The 9,530-nt window shown below is 39.9% G+C and overlaps 1 long non-coding RNA gene across 2 annotated transcripts; it reads left to right on the top strand.

The window, feature by feature from the left end:
• The first annotated feature begins 3,199 nt into the window (after positions 1–3,199).
• On the top strand, positions 3,200–8,253 carry LOC109761730 (uncharacterized). Of its 2 annotated transcripts, none has more exons than XR_012202474.1 (4): positions 3,200–4,036; positions 4,295–4,625; positions 4,707–4,813; positions 6,836–7,202. It is a non-coding gene; the product is annotated as an uncharacterized lncRNA (long non-coding RNA). The 2 variants fall into 2 exon arrangements; XR_005767916.3 differs by lacking the exon at positions 6,836–7,202 and adding an exon at positions 7,985–8,253 and having other exon boundaries at positions 3,309–4,036.
• Positions 8,254–9,530: the final 1,277 nt, after the last annotated feature.

The following is a 9,530-nucleotide window of genomic DNA, read 5'->3' as shown; positions in this document are numbered from 1 at the left end:
CCTGGTTGTCTCACCTCACATCCCATCACTATGGGTGTGTTTGGTAGTATGTATGGACCTAGCCTTGTTGTTCTCCTCTCATACATGCTCAGTGTAAACATGCTGAGTCCATGCAGTTGCTGTTGTTTGGTGGCGATGTATGCGCTGAGACATGCTGAGCTGAGACTTTGTTTGGCAGCCTGCATGTGTTTAGACATGCTGAACAATTTCAAATTCTAATTTTTTGAATGATGAACAAAATTGAAACAAAATGAAAACAAATTTAAACAAAATTTGAAATTCTAAATATTTTTCAGAACTAATTAAAATTTGAAATTCTAAACATATTTTGAAAATTTGAAAATATTTGAAATTCTGAACTTTCAAAAATTTAAACAATATTTGAATATTTTATATTTTTTGAAATTATGGTTTTTTCAAAATTCAAAAATATTTATTTTTCTAAATTCCGAACATTTTTGAAATTTTTAAAACATTTATTGAAAATTCAAACAAATTTTGAAATTCAGAACAATTTTTTGAAAATTTAAACAATTTAAACTTTTTAAAAAAATCAAAATTCTGAACTTTTTCAGAATTTGAACATTTTTTCGAAATTTGAACATTTTTTGTAAATATAAACATATCTGAACGTGATCTGGTGGGTAGGGACGAGGGTCAGGGCCAGCATGGCTGCCTTCATGCATCCTGTTTGGGGTGCATGAGATGAGCATGGTTGAGGGCCCTTTTATGCATGAGATGGGCATAGCTCAGGTAAGCCAATGCACCCTGCCAAACAAGCAAAAATGGGTCGGATTGAGAACTTTTGCCCTCATGCATCCTCCATGCACCCTATCAAACACACCCTATATGTCCGCCCGCAAGTGTATTTCACGCCCACCTCCAACTTGGGCTGGCCCATTAACTCGTTCGTTCACGCACTCCTTGGACCCCGTTCCTACATTCGCTTCCTCCCCCATCTCCTCTCTCTCTCGCCATCGCCAACGCCGCCATGGCGCTGCTAACCCTAGCCTCCTCTATCTTCGGTGAGGACTTCGACATCGGCGCCTCCTCGCCCCCTTGTTCTCCCGCTCCCCTCACCGATGCGCTTCCCTCCGCCCAAGTTCTGGCGCCCCCTCCTCGCCCTCATGGAAGGGCTCCTGTAGCTCCTGCGGCGGATGACGACCGTGCTCGAGGTGGACGCCCAAGACCAAGCCGCTAGCAGAGGGGGAGGGGGCGGCCGCTCTGTTCCATCCATGTCAGTCCGCCTGCTTGTTGTATGTACAGTACATGTGAGCAGTCACCATTCCCCTCTCTGGCAATCCGTTCGTTCTAGTGTTGTTGTGTTGTTGAACAAAGTTGCCCATGGACGCATCTGATGCTTGACAAAGCTGCATCCCACACATAATACAGACTAGCAGTCACTAATTAGTGGCAGCTTACAGGATCATAGAAGTGGAATGACCGTCAGTTTAAGAATGGGGAAATGAGTACTGGCTTTGGGCTAAATCCCATTGTTTTGCTTTAGATCATTCCTTGTATCTTCTCCTATCGGGTACACATGCTTTGTAGCATGTGTATACACATGACAGTACACAAACGAACACTGTAGTTTGCAATGTCTTTAAACAGGGAAGGCATGAAGGTACCTTACTCCTATCATAAATAGATAAGGAATAAGGAATCACTCAATTTAAGCTGGTAGTAACCAGGGTTATAGTAGAACCATTAATGTTTGGTTCATGTGTTTTTATATATGTGTAAAAGCACCCCTAATCATGAAAATAGTATCAGGTTCAAAGCCTTAATCATGGCAGCTAAAAACCCAAATAACCCATCTAATATTTAGTAGTTAGTACACAAGTAGATTCCCGTGAGAAATTATTTCAATGAGAGTGCTAGCTGCTAGGATATATCTAATTGGTCCGAGACTGAAATCTCAGTTGTTAATCTCTGAAATACTGTACACACTTGTCCTGAAACATAGAGTGTGTTGCTCTGTATAGGAATTGCTTGCATGAACTCCTAAATAGTGTACAGGTGGGAGCTAAATTGAAGTTTGCTGCTTGTGAGGTGTCAGCCATACACATTTATATATGACCAATTTTATTCGGTAAAGTGGCAAAACTGTGAAAATGAGTTCTGAGTTTGGGCTAAATTATATAATCGTCTCTCATGGTTGATATGGTCATAAGCAGCAATCCGGATTAGCTGTTGTGTGATCTTGTTTTATATATAGAAGGTAATTTCTCAGATGTTTGCAAGTTTTTTTTGTAAATTTCACCTCAAAAGTATTTCCTCGATTTGACCATATGTTTTTCTTTGGCCAACTTTGGGCGTCGGTCTAACGGGATGGTTATCGGTGCTGGGCAGAGGCATCTTGGCTTGCGACACCAATCTCAGCAATGGATGGATGGGGTAAGAGGGAGAGGCAGGGATAAAAAAGGGGGGGGGGGGGGTTGGGGTGGGTACTCAAAAAATCAATGGTGGTCGTGGGGGAGGGAGTGTACGGGCGGTGGCAAACTCGCCTTTTGCAGACGACGAGGCTCGCCGGAGGAGCAACACATATAACCGAAAGGGATGGCGGGTGCTTGGGAAAGGAGATGGGAGGTGCTACGTCGGTGAGAAAAGAGAGGAATGCTGGAGGAGAGGGATAAGGCACGTGGGCCCATAGCGAAGCACGGTGCATGGGTCACGAACGGTTCCCTTTTTGTCTGCTCAATGGGAGTTCATTTTTTGTTTTAATGGTTTTTTGTGCACATAATTTGAGCATCAATATTAACCAGTTATTAGTTTTATTTTCTTGTGTTTTTTTGCAAACGGCGGCATACAACAATAGTTTATATAGCAGGGGTGATGCGGGTGATCATAACTGTTGCTATTAACTGGTTCTCTCTTACATTGATTGCATTCGCCATTTGAATTTATAGTACATGCATTGTGTTCTGGTGCGTATATATTTTGGTTCAGGTTTGTTACTACAAATTATTCAAATTGTTATCTACCCTGAAGCTGGGTATGTGAGCTCATCTTACAAAGCTATCAAAGTCAATTCACATGTTTGTTTGTTATCACTCCATGGGCGATCCCTAATCCTTACCTCCACCTTGTCGTTGACATTGTGCACTACCATGGCAGATGTTTCTTTTGTGCATGGATTTCCAAGCACTCCGACTGTCATCACCGCACGTATGATCCCTAATCCTTACATGCATCTTGTAGATGATGTATTTGTGTAGAGGATTTTACTTGGCATGTAGCAGGTTTGGATGTTGTTGTTTTCTGTCAAAACAAAATCATGTTTGTTGATACATTTTTCTGGCTGACCCGTAATGTGTTCCGGTATTGTTTTCATTTTGGGAAATGATTATGCTAAAGGAAGAAATGATTTAGATCCTTTTTATGTTGCTAAAACCCTATAGCTTGCTTTTATGTAGTAGTCCCTCGATGATCTTAGTACAATCTTTGTTGTAGAAAGGAGCACTACACTATGAGTATGCCCTTTGTTAGCTATGATTTGCCCATTTCTGTAACACTAGCTTATAGAAGGATGAATGGTGGCAAGTAGGATTATCTCAGTAGTCAATAGTCAGCACCACTATCTGAGATTGCACATTTAGGACCATGGTGGCACAAAGAAAAAGAAGCTTGGTCTAGAACAAATTGCCAAATGCTAGGATCAAGATTTCTTTTCTACGACATGTCCGTCTCGGGAAAGTTGTTGTCGAGAACTCAATTGATGTGTTCCTTTTTTTTCAAGAAACTTGATATAGAACTTATCTTATCTTCAGTTAAGTAGGTGTTCATTTGCGTGTTGCCTCATACATGTTCTTAGTGACTTGTTTTATTCAACATGGATTGGTATCCTCACTTGAAATATGTTACAAGTGATGCATAAGTTTTATTTTTTAGAAGTGATGACAAGATAAACAGCTGGAGTGTGACATGTTTGAAGAAATGCCACCAAAGACTTTGTAATCAACTAGGATCTGGTTTGATTTCTACTCATGGGTGGGCACCTAATTATTAGCCATGAGAGGCCACACTGATCATCAAGGTAAAAACTGTCTCGTAGTCTTTCCTATTGTTTCATTTGCATGCTGGTTTGGTAAGCTTAGCATGTTGGTTGCTACCCACTGTTCCCATCGATCAAAGGGATACCCCACCGATTTTTTTGTCCTTCCTACCGGTTTTACTATTTTTTATATTCCCGATTCTGCCACGCACCGCACGAGCCTCCCTCCCTCCCTCTCTCTTCAGTAGTCAATTCAGAATGAGGTTGACTAGGGTTTCTGTATTGAACTGCCTACACCAGGCTGCACACCTACCTATGACTGTCACCCTTATGCCACCATGGCGAGCGACCCCGAGCCCCGACAGAGACGTGTGCCCGCTCTGCGGTAGCGGAGAGTACGGGGAGGGAAGGAGGAGGTGGAGGAGGCGAGAAGTTGTGACGTCACGCTCTCCACCAATGCTTTCAAGTCATCCGCCCTGCACCAAGGCACTCATCTCCCTGCTTGATTCCACTCCTCCACATTCGGTCCTTCAGTTGTCGACGTGTTGCTGGAGGCTCCTCGAAGGCGGTGACCGGCGAGTTCTTGATTGGCAGCCGCAACACACCGTACGCAGTGCTCGCCAAAGCTAAGGTAGGCCTCCCGCAGATCTCATCCTCCACTTTTCTGAAGAGATGGTTTTGAACTATTAACTGTAACATGGGATCGTTGCAGGAACTAGAGAAGATCCGCTATAATATGTGACCATGTCATATTAAGGATAAGCAGTTGGTCAATATACTTTCTGCTCGTGAGGAGCTACATATTACCGAAGGTTTCAGGTATGAGCCTAAGATGGTTCTCAATTTTTGCCCATTGTAGTTTATGGTGCTCTTTTTTCTTTATAGAAATTTCGTATGCTCTTATGTTCACATGGAGAAGCAACATCATAGCCAATATTAATGTGACTTGTTCGTATTTTGCATAATTTTTAAGGCCTGGTCCTGCTCGATTTGCTAGCGTGTGTGTAATCCCGAAATCCAAGTTTACATCACTGCACACAGATTTGTTGGGCACCTCTGATTTTGATGCATGCGTTGATTTGCATGGGAAGCAGACACTACAGATTGATGCAACTTCCCCAACTAAATGCACAGATGATGCTTCTTTATGGCCGTGACTAAATGCACGGATGATGCTTCTTTATGGCCGTAAAATAAAAATATTTTATTGTACAAATACGAGAAGGCATAAAATCATCTCATATATTAGATTGCATCAATAGTAATTTGGGAGCATAAATTGTTTTTCATATGTTGCAAGCGAGAGGGAGGGTGTGTCATGCGATGCCGTGTACATATTTGTGCTTTTCAACTTAAGACAGTGTTAGCTCTATGTTAATGTTCTTCTAGGTTTCCTGCTCTAGGATTTTCATTATAGGAAACCCAAATAATATAAATAGGTATATTTTCCCATGAAGGTGCCCTTGTTTTAATCCAATTCTTTTAGATTACATGGTTTGCTAAAATGGTTTGTATTTTAGAGTTTACTCCCATTTACTTCTGTGTCTTCCCATAGTAACAGAATTGGTGTCAATTAGGCTTCTTTTGTTTCTTGAAATTAAATGGTTTGCCATAGAATATGAAATTTGAGTATGATGATTGTTGAACTGAAAATAATCTAGCATGCAATAATAGAATAAAGAACAACTTATCATATTGCAGTGCCATGTGAGTGAATAATAGGCCCATACACTGGCAAAATGAAAATGCTTTGTTTGGATACCAAACAGAAAAATAGTTCACATAGAGAGACTATTTCTAAGTTGTTTCCAATAGACCATTAGACATGGTGTTGCATGGACCTTTTTAAAATCAACTTCTTGATTTCAATAGGCAGGATGGTGCGGGAAAACTCTGGTTAAATAGCTCTTACCATCCCCGTACATGATAAATAAAGTTTTTTCCCAGTGTAGAATTTGGTGTTTAGTGTAGTGTGTGTTGTCTCCGTACAGAACAGGACAAGTTGAGATTTATTTCTTAGTTTGGTTGCTGGTGTCATGTGCAAACTTGGGTATCTAATGTAGTCCTTGATATCCCATTTACGCATTGTCGTATATACTTGTTGACTCATGCAAAAGAATTAACCGAGTGTCATTGTATTCTGCAAGAAACATTAATTAGGTGAGTGCACCGTCCACTATTTCAGTGTTGGTTAAATGTATACCACTAGAGTTGATTGAGGGACTATTTAGCAGGGTATAATCAAGGTTGGACAGATCTCTTTGAGGCACAATCTATATTTCACAACATGTGTAACCTTGCATGATATGTTTTATTTATCTTTAATACATCCAACCCTGCTTGCAATCAAATTCACTTTTGGTAGGACTGAACTTCACTGATGAAAAATATCAGAGCCGTCTGTCATGTCTCCTTAAAAGAAGAGTAAAATGTCAGAATCTTTCTTATGAGTGCACATCCTTTTGCTCGTGGCGCATGGGCTACAGGATTGTACCAAATTATTTGTTCGACATGAATCATTGAAAACATTGTAGCGTAAAGATATTATTTCATGAATATAATACAATGACTGATGCAGATGCATTTATATACATCTTTCGTTGGATTTAACTATCATCTTTGCCATAGACATGGAAAGCCATCAATCGGTTTTTGTAGTTTGGTAGCTTTCACATGTCCACAGTACAATTTATGTGAGCCTTTTGCATTTTTCTGATCACGTTGTCATGAGCCGAACCTATACTGGGAGAATAATTGACATTTTGCTTGAGATATCAATATACCAAGTTTTTTGTGTGGGAATTTTGACAACATCATACTCATATCCTTGTGTACTGCAAGATACCAATGGAGGAGCCAAACACTGTATGAGCTTCGGCAAACGGAACCTGCCTACAATGCGGTCGCATGGGGGTAGCGGGTCAATGGGCGGTCGTGTCGTGTGAGTTGGTCAAGTCTGAGGTCGCGAGCTGATAGATCCACGGCCGTCAACTGCATCTTCAACCTCCGGATGATTAGTGATATTTGATTGTGTTAAGAGGATTAGTGATAGAGAAAATCATTAGGATAATAAAAAGTGTTAGGCTATTCCTCTTTGTATATGTGATTATAATGTTGAGGTATGAGGGTTCATAACTATCAGCTCTCACTCAATGTTAAAATAAGAAAAATAAGAGAACTATAACACTGCAAATTGTTTGGAGAAATCGCTGAATTTGTCAACACTTTGAGGGTGGAGTGGATGGCGAATGCATCTAAATATTGGATGATAGGAATGCCTATGGCAATTTGGCGAACTTGGAGAAAAGATATGCAAATTTCGAGTGGGTGGCAATGTAGATTTGAAGCCAAGTAGCTTGTGATATACTCCCTCCTTTTTTGATTTATAGGGCCCATCTTTTTTTTCTAGTTTAAAGGCCCTATTTTTATCCTATGTTTAGATTCTGGAGCATATTAAATTTTCTGCATGCAAAGATTAAAAATTACTCACCAATGCATGTAATGTTCCCATTCATTTAGTGGCCACAAATGCATATGTCGTAGTTGATGCAAATTAATACATCTGTTCAATTGGGTTAGTATTGCAAATTGCAAAAATCATTCCACCATTTGCCTTGTTTGAGGAGATTTTTTAGTTGGGCCTTTTAAATAGAGATGGAGGGAGTATTCATTTCATAGTCCATGGATTAGAGATGATCAGATAGACCACACCAATTTGGTATATTAATAGAAAACACTAGGAGGATTTTGAGCTGGGTGACAACATAGCGAAGCAATAACACGATGACCAAAGTGTTGAAGTTGAAAGCATCATGATAGATCCATGTGTTGGCGCGTGCCAATGCACATGAAATTTGTTTTTTTAGTTTATGCTCTGGTGGAACGGTAAAGAATTAGTTCATCCGGTTTCCATGGAGAATATTCTCTGTTATACATTTTAAGACCATTGAAGTGAAGTATTTGTGCTAACTACATATATTGTTTGTGCAGGATGGGTATGAGTTGAGGCAAAACAAATATTATATTTACTCAAATATCGTGCGATGAAGCTAAAGACAACATTTCAGACATTGTGCGAGAATTTCTTAAGTGCATCAAGTAGATCTTAATTTGTGATAGTCGCTCTATAAGTATACGTCGTCAAATTGTCTTTTTATCGTTTTACATTACAACTTAAGTGAACTTCAGTTATTACTTAGATTGTGCCCATGTTATCTATTCTCTACATGTGAAATTTAACATGCATTATGTTTATATAATTCCAACAACATATTACAAAAGCTCATGGCAACGCACGAGCATTCTACAAGTAAAATAGTAAAGAGGAGTTGCAGAGATGTTTATATTGCAAAAATATTTGTATTTTAGTGAATTTTGGTTGTATGCAATAAGAATATTTGAATAATAACATGATAATTAAAATGAAAAGTACATATGATCTATGATCTGTATTTATACCTGGTAGTAAAAGAAATTGATATATTCTTGGTCGACTACGAATCAATATTTAGTTGGATGGTTTGGTGGACAGTGGTATCCCTAGCTCAACAGGGTTCAAGTCCTCGTGGTTGTATATATTTCTTGATTTATTTCAGGATTTCCGGCAATACGCGTTTAGTGGGAGGAGACGTTTCCATCGACTACGAGGCGCCTTTGATGACTTTGCCAATCTCAAGATGATATGTCGGCTCAGTCTCTCGGAGGCGCTCATTTCTACTACTAAATGATTTCCCGCGCGTTGTTGCGAAACATGTTGCCTAAAATTTAGTGTTTTACTCGGCAATTAGGAAATCTATGAACAAATGTTTGTTATATATGACCAAAAATAATATATAGTCTACCACCTCCGCTTCTTTTGCAAGGGAGGAAAGCTTCCAAGCTACAACTAAAACGTCGTCACAAAGCTATAGCCCACCGGTTTGGCCTCGTAGAGGCACGCATGCACCGACTACTTCGTCATGTGCCTCACCGCCGCGGGGGAGGGTTTCTTCTTAGATACCGGTGTTGGCGGTTACCATGGTGGACGCACTTGTTGCCTGTTGAGCTGTGGCGACCAACATGGCCGAGCCGGAGAAAATCAACCCTGGTACACAACTTTAACAATGGTGCAAACATATTTTTTTTTAGAATTGGTGCAAACATATCTAGTTCAATCCTAACGGGTATTTAACAATTCTTAGCATATAAAATTCAGAAAAAAAAAGACGACACAACATAAGATATATACCAAATAAGGGACGATCATGTTCTTACTGAGTTAATACACTCACAACGATGCCACATGAAAAAGAAAGTTGACAGTTGAAAGGATCGATAGAGTTGACTAGAGGGGGGTGAATAGGCAACTAAGAATTTTTAACCTTTTCTTTATCAATTTAAACTTTGCATCAAAGTAGGTTGTCTAGATATGCAACTAGGTGAGCAACCTATATGATGCAACAACAACAAGCACACAAGCAAGCAAGGGATATAACGCAAGTAAGCTTGCACAAGTAAAGGGACGAGATAACCAAGAGTGGAGCCGGTGAAGACGAGG

Source organism: Aegilops tauschii, chromosome 2 (genome assembly GCF_002575655.3).
Source record: "Aegilops tauschii subsp. strangulata cultivar AL8/78 chromosome 2, Aet v6.0, whole genome shotgun sequence".
Taxonomy (NCBI): Eukaryota; Viridiplantae; Streptophyta; class Magnoliopsida; order Poales; family Poaceae; genus Aegilops; species Aegilops tauschii.
The sequence above is the reverse complement of the archived record's forward strand: the minus strand, read 5'-3'. Positions and strand labels throughout refer to the sequence as shown.